This window comes from Sciurus vulgaris (assembly GCF_902686455.1).
Source record: "Sciurus vulgaris genome assembly, chromosome: 19".
Classification (NCBI taxonomy): Eukaryota; Metazoa; Chordata; class Mammalia; order Rodentia; family Sciuridae; genus Sciurus; species Sciurus vulgaris.
In genome coordinates, this window is record NC_136480.1 from 23,690,881 (window position 1) to 23,702,159 (window position 11,279).

General features: G+C 55.7%; 1 long non-coding RNA gene across 2 annotated transcripts; it reads right to left on the reverse strand.

Annotated features, from left to right (window-relative positions):
- Window positions 1–4,615: 4,615 nt before the first annotated feature.
- LOC306650405 lies at window positions 4,616–9,706 on the reverse strand. 2 transcript variants are annotated; one of them, XR_013760912.1, is made up of 3 exons: window positions 8,661–9,706; window positions 7,312–7,352; window positions 4,616–6,041 (listed from the first exon to the last, which is right to left on the reverse strand). It is a non-coding gene; the product is annotated as an uncharacterized lncRNA (long non-coding RNA). The 2 variants fall into 2 exon arrangements; XR_013760913.1 differs by having other exon boundaries at window positions 7,312–7,437.
- Between the last annotated feature and the right edge of the window lie 1,573 nt (window positions 9,707–11,279).

Consider the following 11,279-nt stretch of genomic DNA (forward strand, 5'->3'; position numbering starts at 1 on the left):
GCAGCTCCTTCAGAGCTGGGTGGGAACATGGGCAGGTGCAGCTCCTTCAGAGCTGGGTGCACCTGCAGATTTCGTCTGTGTTCCCCACTCAGGGTGTGGGAGATGCTTGGGAGGGTCTGCTGGCGTGTCTGCCATTGGAGGTCACAGATGCTGCTGACCTTGCCAGGAAGAAGTAACGACTCCACGTGTCAGTACGGGAGTTGAGTCTCCTGTGAGCTCCGGTCGTCACACCCCTGCGTGGCCGGTCAGTTCACACTCAGTCACACACAGACGCCTTCCACACCTTGGTGTTGGCGGGATGTGAGGATGAGTGGCATGGCTCTAAGAGCTGCTGGCACGCCAGTCCCGCTCATGCTCCTGACAGCAGGTCAGATGGGTAACGGTTCTCGTTTCAAAATAGCAGGAAATATGGACGTTGATAAAATGGCCGCATTTTTAAAGAGCATGGCGAGTGTGGGCATGGCGGTGCTGAGAACAGGCACCCAGATGGGCACACTCTAGGAAAACTCGCCTTGATTTTCCTGCCGCAGTTTGATTTTTAGGCAAAGCCTGCACTCTCTGCACCCAGAGGCCTGGGCAGCAAGGCAGGGTCGACTGGAGAGCCAGGGCGCTGCCACTGGTCTGCGCAGAGGGGGCTGATCTCGTGGCTGTGAGCACACAGCTGTTCTGCCAGCGGATGCTGCTGTTTTACACTAGAGGGCGAGGAGGGCACACCACAGGCAGGGCAGCCATGGGCCACCGTGAGCCATCACCTGAAACCCAGCCTTCCAGGGGACCAGGGCTCCTGTGTCCTCCGGCCCCAGTGCAGGAAGTGGAAGGTCGTGGGGGTGCTCGGGCAGGCGGGCAGGTGGGCTGTGCGTGCTCCTGCAGGAAGGCGAGGGCTTCAAGCAGAAGGGACGAGGCACCCTGGCCAAGTGAGCGAGGGCCTTTCCTAACAGGACGGTGTGTGCTCCTGCAACCCACCTCCTGTGCCGAGCCGCAGAAGTGCGAGGACGGGCCAGCAGCTGTGTCAGTGCCCAGGGGGTCCTCTGTTCCTGCGTAGGATGCCGGGAAGCTGAAGGCTGGCCCTCGGCGACCCGGCTCTCAGCGACCCGGCTCTCGGAGGACCAGAAGCCGTGTTCTCGACTGGCCACTCTTCTCTTCTTTCTACGGAGCACTTGCCCTTAGCCCTTTCCCCAGGTGAGGATGTGAGGGATCACGTCCAGAGCAGCCTGCTCTCCAGGGTCTGCTGCACGTCACATTAGAGGAAAGACCACCGCGTGCTCCAGGAGTTCCGTCCTGTGACCCCTGACTTGGTTGTATTTGAACCTTTCAGAAGCGAATGCCGGGTGCTTTGGTTTTCCTCTGGTTGAGGGGCGGCTTTCCTGGGATGGGTCACTCCTCTTCCCAAAGCTCATCTTCCGGGTCTGGCCTTGGGGTCCTGGGCCCCTGTGCCCACCTCCCTCTGCAGTCGTGCCGCAAGGCTGGGCTTCCCCTCTGGACTCCCCCTGGCGAGGACTCTGCTGGCCTCCCCGCCATGCTGGCTCTGCTGCTTAGAGAATCTAGCTTGGTCATTGCCCATCCTTAGCCGTGTCCTCCCTCCCTGACCACCTCACGCCAGCCACACGGGGCTGCTGGCTCCAGAGAGTGTGCATGAGTGTGCCTTACGGCCCTCGCTGGTTAACAGGGGGTGCTAGAGAACTGGTAAGGTGCTAGGCCAGACTCAGAAAATCAAGGCCCAATGTTTTCTCTCAGACGTGGAAGCTGGAGTGACGTAGGGGAAAGCAGGTGTGTGGAGGGCCCGGTCTCCCGGGAGTTTGTGGAAGGTCAGCGGAGGAGGATGAGGAGCTGGGGAGCAGGAAGGAGGGATGGAGAGGGAGGAAATGTGGAATGAATTTGACAAACTTGTGCTCTAATTACAGGTGGAGCAGAGGAGGGGGAGAGGGGATAGAGGGATGGAGGCGGAACTGGGCACCCAAATGCAGCAAGCCGAACCCCATGCAGTATGATCATGTCCCAGGAAGCCTCCACCAGTTGTGATCACGTCCCAGGAAGCCACTGCCAGGTGTGCTCACGTCCCAGAAAGCCTCCACCAGGTGTGGTCATGTCCCAGGAAGCCACCGCCAGGTGCGATCACGTCCCAGGAAGCACCGCCAGGTGTGGTCACGTCCCAGGAAGCCTCCACCAGGTGTGATCATGTCCCAGGAAGCCACTGCCAGGTGTGCTCACGTCCCAGAAAGCCTCCACCAGGTGTGATCACGTCCCAGGAAGCACCGCCAGGTACAAGTGAAGTACGCTAGTAAAAGCCTGGAGCCCAGGCTCCGTCCTCTCGCTGCTGCCTCAGCCTGTGCCCGCCCCTCAGCTGGGTCTGCGTCAGCAACACAGTCCCTTTTGCCCTCTGGGCGTGTGGGGATGACCAGCAGGGCAGGGGTTGCCTCCACTGCTCCAAGTCCAGAGGTCTGGGCTGATTGTGGGAGGGAGGCGACGGCATGCTCGCTGGGCCGAGGCGTCCAGAACATTCACGGGTGGGTGGGAGCCAGGCCCCGAGCAACTCGGGAGACCCTGTCTCTAATGAGATACAGAACAGGGCTGGGATGTGCCTCCTGGCTGAGCACCCGGGTCAGTCCATGACCCTCGGCTCTCTGGTCACCACCGGCCCCCGTGCCTGGGCAGAGGCAGGCGAGCTGCTCCTGCCAGCTCTGCATGCCCTGTGCTCCTCTGTGCTCGGGTTCCTGGTGCCCTGTGTGGAAGAGGAGCCTCACAGAGGCTGCGGCCCTCACTTTCCAGCCTCCTTGTGGTGTCACGTGGACCCCTGCTTGGAAGGGAGGGCTGCACGGTGCTGCCCGATGGCTGGCTGGTCCTGCAGAGGGGCACTGCAGTCGAGACCACCACGGCAAGGGCAGACCCCAGCCCCAGCCCCGCGTCCTACCCGCCACATGTTGACCCAGGGCCCGACGCGCCTGCAGCAGACCTCACCACGCTGGCCAGGCACCTGGGGCTCCCTGGGTCAGGCTCCGGGGCCCTGAGCTGGGGGTGAGCAGCCTCAGGCAGAGCGCCAGGGCCACATCTCCTTCCTGAGCCCCAGGGACATGCACGTGCGAGCGCTGACAGGCCAGCGTTTGGTCGGCCCCCAGGAGCTGGAGGGTGGAGGCTCCATTACAGCTTGGGGTTTCCTCCAGGTGGTCCTTGTCCAGTCTGCCTGCCGCTCCTTCCGACCTGTCCCTCGTCTCCCCATATCCAGCGATGCCTGCCTCCCTCTGTGCCCACCGCCCCTCCTGGAACTCCAGCTGCCTCCTCTGCAGGCCCCAGCAGAGCCACAGTGGGCTGTGCAGCACGGCTTCTGAGCCAGTGCAGCCGAAGCCCTGCAGAGGCGTCCTTGGCACCCGCCTGGCCCTGGGGGACGCTCTGGCGGGTATGGCCCACCCTTCTCCCTGCCCTAGCCTGGCCTTCTAGGAATCCCTCTGACCCCCGCCCTGGCGGTGGTGACTGTCCCTCTGGCTGGAACGTGCTTCCCTCCTGCTTCCAGGAGCCGTCTGGTGCTGGATCAGCCCACAGCCCCATGTCCAGGCCTCAGGCCTGCTGGGGTGTCCACGTCGGCTCTCACCACAATTTCTCTGAGCCTTTTCTGCAGGCCCCCATCTGTTTTTACTTGTCGGGTGTCCCAGGCCAACCGCATGCTTGGGCACGTATTTCTTGAATGAAAACAGAGGCCAGGTAGCTCTGTGGTCATGGCGGCTAGACAGAGGAGCGTGGTGGTCCTGGCCCGGCTGCCAAGTTGTGGACTGCACTCGCCCTGTGTTCCCCTCGCGAGGCTTTGTGTTCTGCACACGGTCACCTCCAGGCACTGAGGTCAGACGCAAGCCAGCTCTCTACGTGGGCGCAGGAGATGTGACGGCAAGATCTCATAAGACGTGTTCTTGAATATGATGCTGTTGACAAAAAGTTCAGTGTGTGTGACAAGATGTAAAAGAATAGATTTTAAATTGAATGAAAACCTTAGCTGCTGTTATCACATTCCAAATAACTGATAGAATAGTAAGCCAGCCGATCGGTTCTTTATTGTCTAGTTTTAGTTATAATATCAAAATGAAGACTATTTTTTTTTTTTTTTTTTTTTTTTTGGTACCAGGGATTGAACTCGGGGGTACTCGCCCACTGAGCCACATCCCCAGTATTTTTCGTTTGGAGACAGGCTCTCTCTGAGTTGCTTAGGGTCTCACTAAGCTGCTGAGGCTGGCTTTGAACGTGGGGTCCTCCTGCCTTGCTCCCTGAGTCACGGGGATCACAGGTGTGTGCTCCACCCGGCCCACTTTCTACACAGGCTGCCGTTACCCACTAACTTGTCCCTCCTAGTGAGGCTGTGATCGCTGGCCCTCTGCATCCACAGGACCTGCACCCATGGCAGAAGCTTCCGTGAGTCAAGGATATTCAGCACGTCGATTGCTCGTGTGCTGAGCTCAGAGGCCTCTCCCTCTCATGCCCTGCGCAGCGTAGTGTACGTCACTTCCACGGCGTCTGCATCGTCTGACGCTCTAGGTGTGCAGAGAAGAGCTGGACCCTGGGAGTGCCATGCCCTCCTGCAGGAGGGGTGGAGCATCTGCATGTTCTGGGAGCTGTGAGGCCCTGGATGCCGAGGGCAGCCATGCCCTCCTGTAGCCAGAGAGCGGGGTCAGTGGCTGGAGGAGCATGGAGGCCAAGCCCCTCCCAGGAAACGTCCTGACTGCACAAAGCCAGCAGACCGCACGCCAAGATCTCGTGACCCTGCCTCGGCCCCTTTCAGGCATCCTCCGTCCTGAGTCCTTCCCGAATTAAATGCCGAAGTCTCCAACGAGCTAAGACTTTACATCTAGCAGTGTTGGATTTCTCTTCATTGTAGCTCTTGTACGGGAGGGAATAACATTCTGGAAGATTGTATTTGTATTGATTTTTTAGATATAAATGTAAAATAAGACCATGAGCAGAGGCCAGGTGATTTCCTGGAAAAATGTGTCTCTATCTCACTTGGTAGACCCACACTTCATGTGCAGTCAGAGCATCAGCAGGAAGCAGGCCTTCAGGGCATTTGGCCGGGTGTGCTGGGACCGTAAGTTTGTCTAGCTAAGTCCTCAGCGGCCATGGCATTTCATTTAGCACTTGGAAAAGCCGTCGACAGGTGATACAGTTCCCCAAGCTATCGAGACACTAGGACTGCTCTTTTTTCCAGTGATATGCCTCTTGAGTATAATCTGAAAGTTGTAAAACTTTGTTTCCTTTATTAATCAAGTCAGACACATTTCATGTCTGTTATGCGCTGTGTGCACATAAAACCGTCCCTGGAGCTGGGCCGGCCTCCACGGTGGCTTGGTTTCCGGATGTCAGTTTTGATCCCACAACATGGGAGGAACGCAGTCCCATAAAGGCAGCACAGTGACCTCCCTGGAGACACCAGCTGTGCAACCGAACGGTCTCCACTGTCCTTAAGCAGTTCATGCACAGTAGCACTGAGACCCAGGAAGACGGAAAACACCATCATAACGTCTGTGGTAAGCCACCCGTGGTAATTTTATTTCCCACACAAACGTGGAAAGAGTTAGCAGTCACCTGGAGATCTCAGTGGCCTTAGATGGAGATACGAGAGGAGAAGGCCAATTCCTGACCAGCCATCCTTCTCTGGTGGAGAAACTGGCCTTGAGTCCATTCTCCCTCCACAGCTTTCTGCATCTCAAGGGAGGGGCAGCTACGCATCCTCTGGGAAGACGCCACCCCGCCGTCTCGCCGCTTCTCCTTCTTCTAGTTTTAATTCAGGGTTTTCTGCGTTCCCCAGCTGAGTACGTCTCCTGCTTCAAGTTGTCTGTGCTGAGACTGGTAACAGCCTGCCATGCTTTAGCTCCGAAGCTGAGCATTGGCCAGAGAAGTGAGTAATGTTGGATCTTTTCTAGTTCTCATGTTCTTGTTTTTAACCTCCCTGGCAAGGTTAAAAATCACTTCAGAGCAGTGATTCTCAACTCCCCACGTGGACAGTGTGGGCAGCATGCGAGCACACTTTACGGTCATCCCATGCTGGGTGGGGCTGCTACCAGCATCTAAGTAGAGGCCAAGGATGCCGCTCAGCATGCTGCAAGCAGAGGGTGGTCCACCTCCAGGGAAGCCCCTCAGCATGCTGCAAGCAGAGGGTGGTCCACCTCCAGGGAAGCCCCTCAGCATGCTGCAAGCAGAGGGTGGTCCACATCCAGGGAAGCCCCTCAGCATGCTGCAAGCAGAGGGTGGTCCACCTCCAGGGAAGCCCCTCAGCATGCTGCAAGCAGAGGGTGGTCCACCTCCAGGGAAGCCCCTCAGCATGCTGCAAGCAGAGGGTGGTCCACCTCCAGGGAAGCCCCTCAGCATGCTGCAAGCAGAGGGTGGTCCACCTCCAGGGAAGCCCCTCAGCATGCTGCAAGCAGAGGGTGGTCCACAGCCAGGGAAGCCCCTCAGCATGCTGCAAGCAGAGGGTGGCCCACATTCAGGGAAGCCCCTCAGCATGCTGCAAGCAGAGGGTGGTCCACCTCCAGGGAAGCCCCTCAGCATGCTGCAAGCAGAGGGTGGTCCACCTCCAGGGAAGCCCCTCAGCATGCTGCAAGCAGAGGGTGGTCCACCTCCAGGGAAGCCCCTCAGCATGCTGCAAGCAGAGGGTGGTCCACCTCCAGGGAAGCCCCTCAGCATGCTGCAAGCAGAGGGTGGTCCACCTCCAGGGAAGCCCCTCAGCATGCTGCAAGCAGAGGGTGGTCCACCTCCAGGGAAGCCCCTCAGCATGCTGCAAGCAGAGGGTGGTCCACCTCCAGGGAAGCCCCTCAGCATGCTGCAAGCAGAGGGTGGCCCACCTCCAGGGAAGCCCCTCAGCATGCTGCAAGCAGAGGGTGGTCCACCTCCAGGGAAGCCCCTCAGCATGCTGCAAGCAGAGGGTGGTCCACCTCCAGGGAAGCCCCTCAGCATGCTGCAAGCAGAGGGTGGTCCACCTCCAGGGAAGCCCCTCAGCATGCTGCAAGCAGAGGGTGGTCCACCTCCAGGGAAGCCCCTCAGCATGCTGCAAGCAGAGGGTGGTCCACCTCCAGGGAAGCCCCTCAGCATGCTGCAAGCAGAGGGTGGTCCACCTCCAGGGAAGCCCCTCAGCATGCTGCAAGCAGAGGGTGGCCCACCTCCAGGGAAGCCCCTCAGCATGCTGCAAGCAGAGGGTGGTCCACCTCCAGGGAAGCCCCTCAGCATGCTGCAAGCAGAGGGTGGTCCACCTCCAGGGAAGCCCCTCAGCATGCTGCAAGCACAGGGTGGTCCCCACAGTCACATGCTAAGCATCCTCTGCAGCACAGGGTGCAACCCAACCTGTCTGATTCCAACGTAGTAGCGCCCAGGTGGAAAGATTGCTGTAGACAACACACTTTTTTTTCCAATCGTGTTTTATAAGCTTCCTACCTGAGATTTCTCACCTCATTTTATTCTTCACAGTTTCTGTTAAGCATATAAAGATTTCCACTCTTTCATATTGGAAGTCTCCAGGAGGGATGAGTTAAGAGTAGAAGTAACTCACGTGCTCTGCTTCCACCTTGGAGCCTTCAGGGTTTCTGATCATGTAACAGCATGGCCCTAGGAGGCCACACTGGCAAGAGCAGAGATTAAAGTGGAGCCTTGTTGTCATTAACAAATCAAACTGGAAGAGGAACAGAGGTGACTGTTTTCAGCACACCCGCCCCCCACCACCATCATCGCAGACACGCGGTCCTGTCCACGTCTTCCTTAAATGGCTCTCTACTTCAGACCTGTGTCCCTAGGGCCGCACCCTGGCCATGGTCATGACCATAGAACGAGCACCATGGGACTTGCTGATTCAGTCACGACCTGCCCTCTAGGATGTGGTCACATAGCAAGCCTGGGTGCACTTACAAAAGCACACTTCAGATCCGTTGACCAGCTGGGCAGGTGGCCACACCTGTGGTCCCAGTCACTCAAGCTGAGGTAGGAGGGTCTCTACTTCAAGGCCAGCCTCAGCAACCTAGCAAGACCCTGTCTGAAAATAAAGAGGGCTGGGACGTAGCTCAGTGGTACAGCCCGTGTCAACCCCAGCACCACAAAGCAGGGGCCTCCCTGTCTGCTGCCCTCATTACGTCTGTGACGAACAGGCACATGAGGCAGGTGAGGGGCAGCTCGGCCAGCCGAGCCCCCACAGTGTCCCCAAGATGACTTGTGACCTGGCCCTCCTGCTGAGTCACCAACCATGGTTCCCACAGGTGGCTGACAGGGACACGAAGCTGCCCCTTCATGTCCCTGCTGTAGCCCCCCAATCTCCCCTCTCAGCCTGGCCGGGATGACCCCTCACCATGAAGCCTCGTCTCCCCGGACCCCGGCAGTCAGGGCTGGAGATGCTCTGGGTCTCCAGAGAGCAGGCCCCCCGTCCCAGGGCCCCTTCTCCACTGAGGCCCTGCACCTGGATCTCTCTCCACAGCCACGGCACCTGCCCGCAGGCTACTGCTTAGTCCTGCCTCTTCTTGGGCAGTGAGTTGGCAAGCGTGGCCCCTGGACCACGTCAGCCTTGGGCCTGTTTCTACAAGGCCCACAGACTTAAGAGTGGGCTCACATTCTTAAATGTGGGAAGCCAAAGGGAGAATAATATTTCAAACCACAGGAGAATCACGTGAAATTCAGACCTCAGCCTGCATCAGTGAGCTTCTGCTTACCTGTCACCCATGGCTGTGGCTCCAAGTGACCTCCGGGCGGAGCATGGCCTGTGGCCATGCAGATGTGTGCCATGTTTGATCCTGTGCAGGACGGTCTTCCGGCTCCTGCTCTAGGTTGCAAGCTCATCAGGACAAGCTTTTTATCTGATTTGCTGCAGTATAAAATAAAATAGGAGCAACCGTGTTGAGTATATAAACATACTGATGTCAGGGCCAAAGCCGGGGTGTGGACCAACAGCTGGGTGGACCTGAAGTCCAGGTGTGATGACCGTACTCTCAAACACTGTGGTTTCCTTTGAAGATGCTTCCGTGTATAGGCATGTCAAAATCTTATGCTTTTAGTTTTTTCCCCTTAGATGGTACATTATATAAAAATTGTGCAGGTTAGACAGATAATCAAACTAGAAACTGCTGTTCTCTTTTCTCAGGTCCTAAGTAATGAGCCCAGCTGCTTAAAGGTGAAAAACACACACTTCTTTCTTAGTGGATGTATGTTTCCATCAAACGTAGCAGCTTTATGAAATTCTTTTAAAACAGTAACTACATTAAAAAATAATAATGGAAAAAATCTCTTCTCAACACACAATCCTTTGAAGCAGGCTTCACGTGGAGAATCAGTGCCGTTAGCAAAGTGGGGTCCACGTGCACGATCCTCGGACGGTGAGTGTTCCTCATCCCCCGGATCCTCACAACCTCCCCAAATGCAGCGGGGCCTTGGGTTTCTTAGTATCTGAACCAGGAAATGCCACGCACGTGACACGGAGAGCTGATCTGCAGAGGCTGTCGTGGAGAAAGGTTGTGTGGGGAGCCTGCTGCCTCGGGCCTATGGCAGGAAGGTCATCTCTGCTGGGCACGGTGTCCGATGCGTACTGGTTCAATTTGTTCCAGGTGATGCGGTAGCGCAGACACAGGTGTGCTGTCGTCCTGGAGGGGCGCTGGTGGAATTCTGTGCTGGCGGGAACGTTCTTGGATTCCAGCAGATTCACATGGACAACACCTGTGCCCTGAGAAGTGACATTCGCCTTCGTCCTCTCTGCTCCCTGATTTCACTAGCCACTGGCTTGGGGAGCACACCTCCCAAGAAGGCCCAGGAGCAGATCGCCGCACAGTGGTTTGGGGAAGAGGCGTGGTCTGCAGTTTCTTCCTGCCTCTCCCACAGAGCGCGGACGGGGCTCCCCAGGGGCCTCCTTTGTCCCTCCAGCCACTGAAGAAAGCTAGGACGCTCTGCAGAGGTGTGAGCTGCTTAAGATGCTGCCTATGCCCTGAAGACGATGGCCCTCCACGGGTCCCTGTGTGCGCAGTGCACGTTCAGTTCCGACGATCTGAGGTTCTTGCCTTTTAAGGTCCATGGATGGGTTTGCAGAGCGGGGGCACTTTCACCTATGGACAGCCTTTTACTGAGTCTCTAGTAAGCCTACCGATTCCAGTATTTCATAACCAAGTACTATCATGTCATTTGCAAAAGAAATAAAGCGTATTGGGTTTTTTATGGCTTTTGTTCAGTCACGTGGGTAAATCCTTTAAAACACAAGGTGTTTCAAGATGGTCTCTTACCTGCAGTTTATGCCAGTTATGTGAAAGTGCTGTGTTGACCTCTGGACAGTGGTGTTTAAGCGCTGCGTTTGTAAGACTCTAAGTGAGTTTGTCTTGGGTTGATTCTTTCCTTACTTGTTGGCCGTCTTCTTTCTTTAAGTGTAAGTGGAACCCTGATCGCCTTTTCTTGGTTCAGTGGTTTTGCAGTAGACTTGTCTCCCTCTGCTTGGCTGCAGTCCTGCAGAAGTGTGAGAAGACAGGCTGGCCCCGCTGGGAACGCACGGCGTTCCCACTGTGTAGACCTCTGTAACGGCGTGGACGGACCGCTCATGAAGAGAAGCCAGGAGACAGTGTTCGCGTAGTTACCCCTGCCCTCACAACCATGGAGGATCAATACCGCAGGGCTGTCTATGGTGGAGACCGTCACTGCATTCCATTCTTGCAGAAGGACCATAAGTGGGTGATACCACGTGTTTGCTAGATTTTGTTTGCACTTGGCTGGCTTGTCCACCAGAATTTTTACTGTCGTATTAAGTAAACTGTTCATTCTGCTGGGGGCAGAAAATAACATTTTTGTTATCAGGGCTATCATGGTTCTCTAGGTATAGTACCCATCCCTACGATTCACTCCCAGTTACAGGCAATCCTTCCTCTTTTATACTATGTCTAGAATTTTCATCAAGTCATGAAAAGCAGGTTGATAATTCATACTAGGTTCAAATCTGGCTTACAGGAACTAGATTTCTTTTTTTTTTTTATTGACAAAGTTTTTTGTTTATTTTTTTTCCGAAGGAATTTATTGACTTAGACAAGTCTGGAAATTATTAATCAAGGTGGCTTTTTATTTTCAGTACTTTTAGAACAAAGCTAAGTATTGTTCAAATCTGACTACATTACCCATCAATGTGGAATAAATATGAGAAAACATTTTAGATACATTTTATAGGCACTTAAATAAAACTAGAAGTTTGTTTCTGGTCATCTGGGCATGGCTGACCTTCGAAGTTGATTGTGTCCTATGATTGAAGTCTGTCAGAACTTGACATCTCTTGATAAGAAGTGAATGCCAAATTGCTAAGTAAGCTA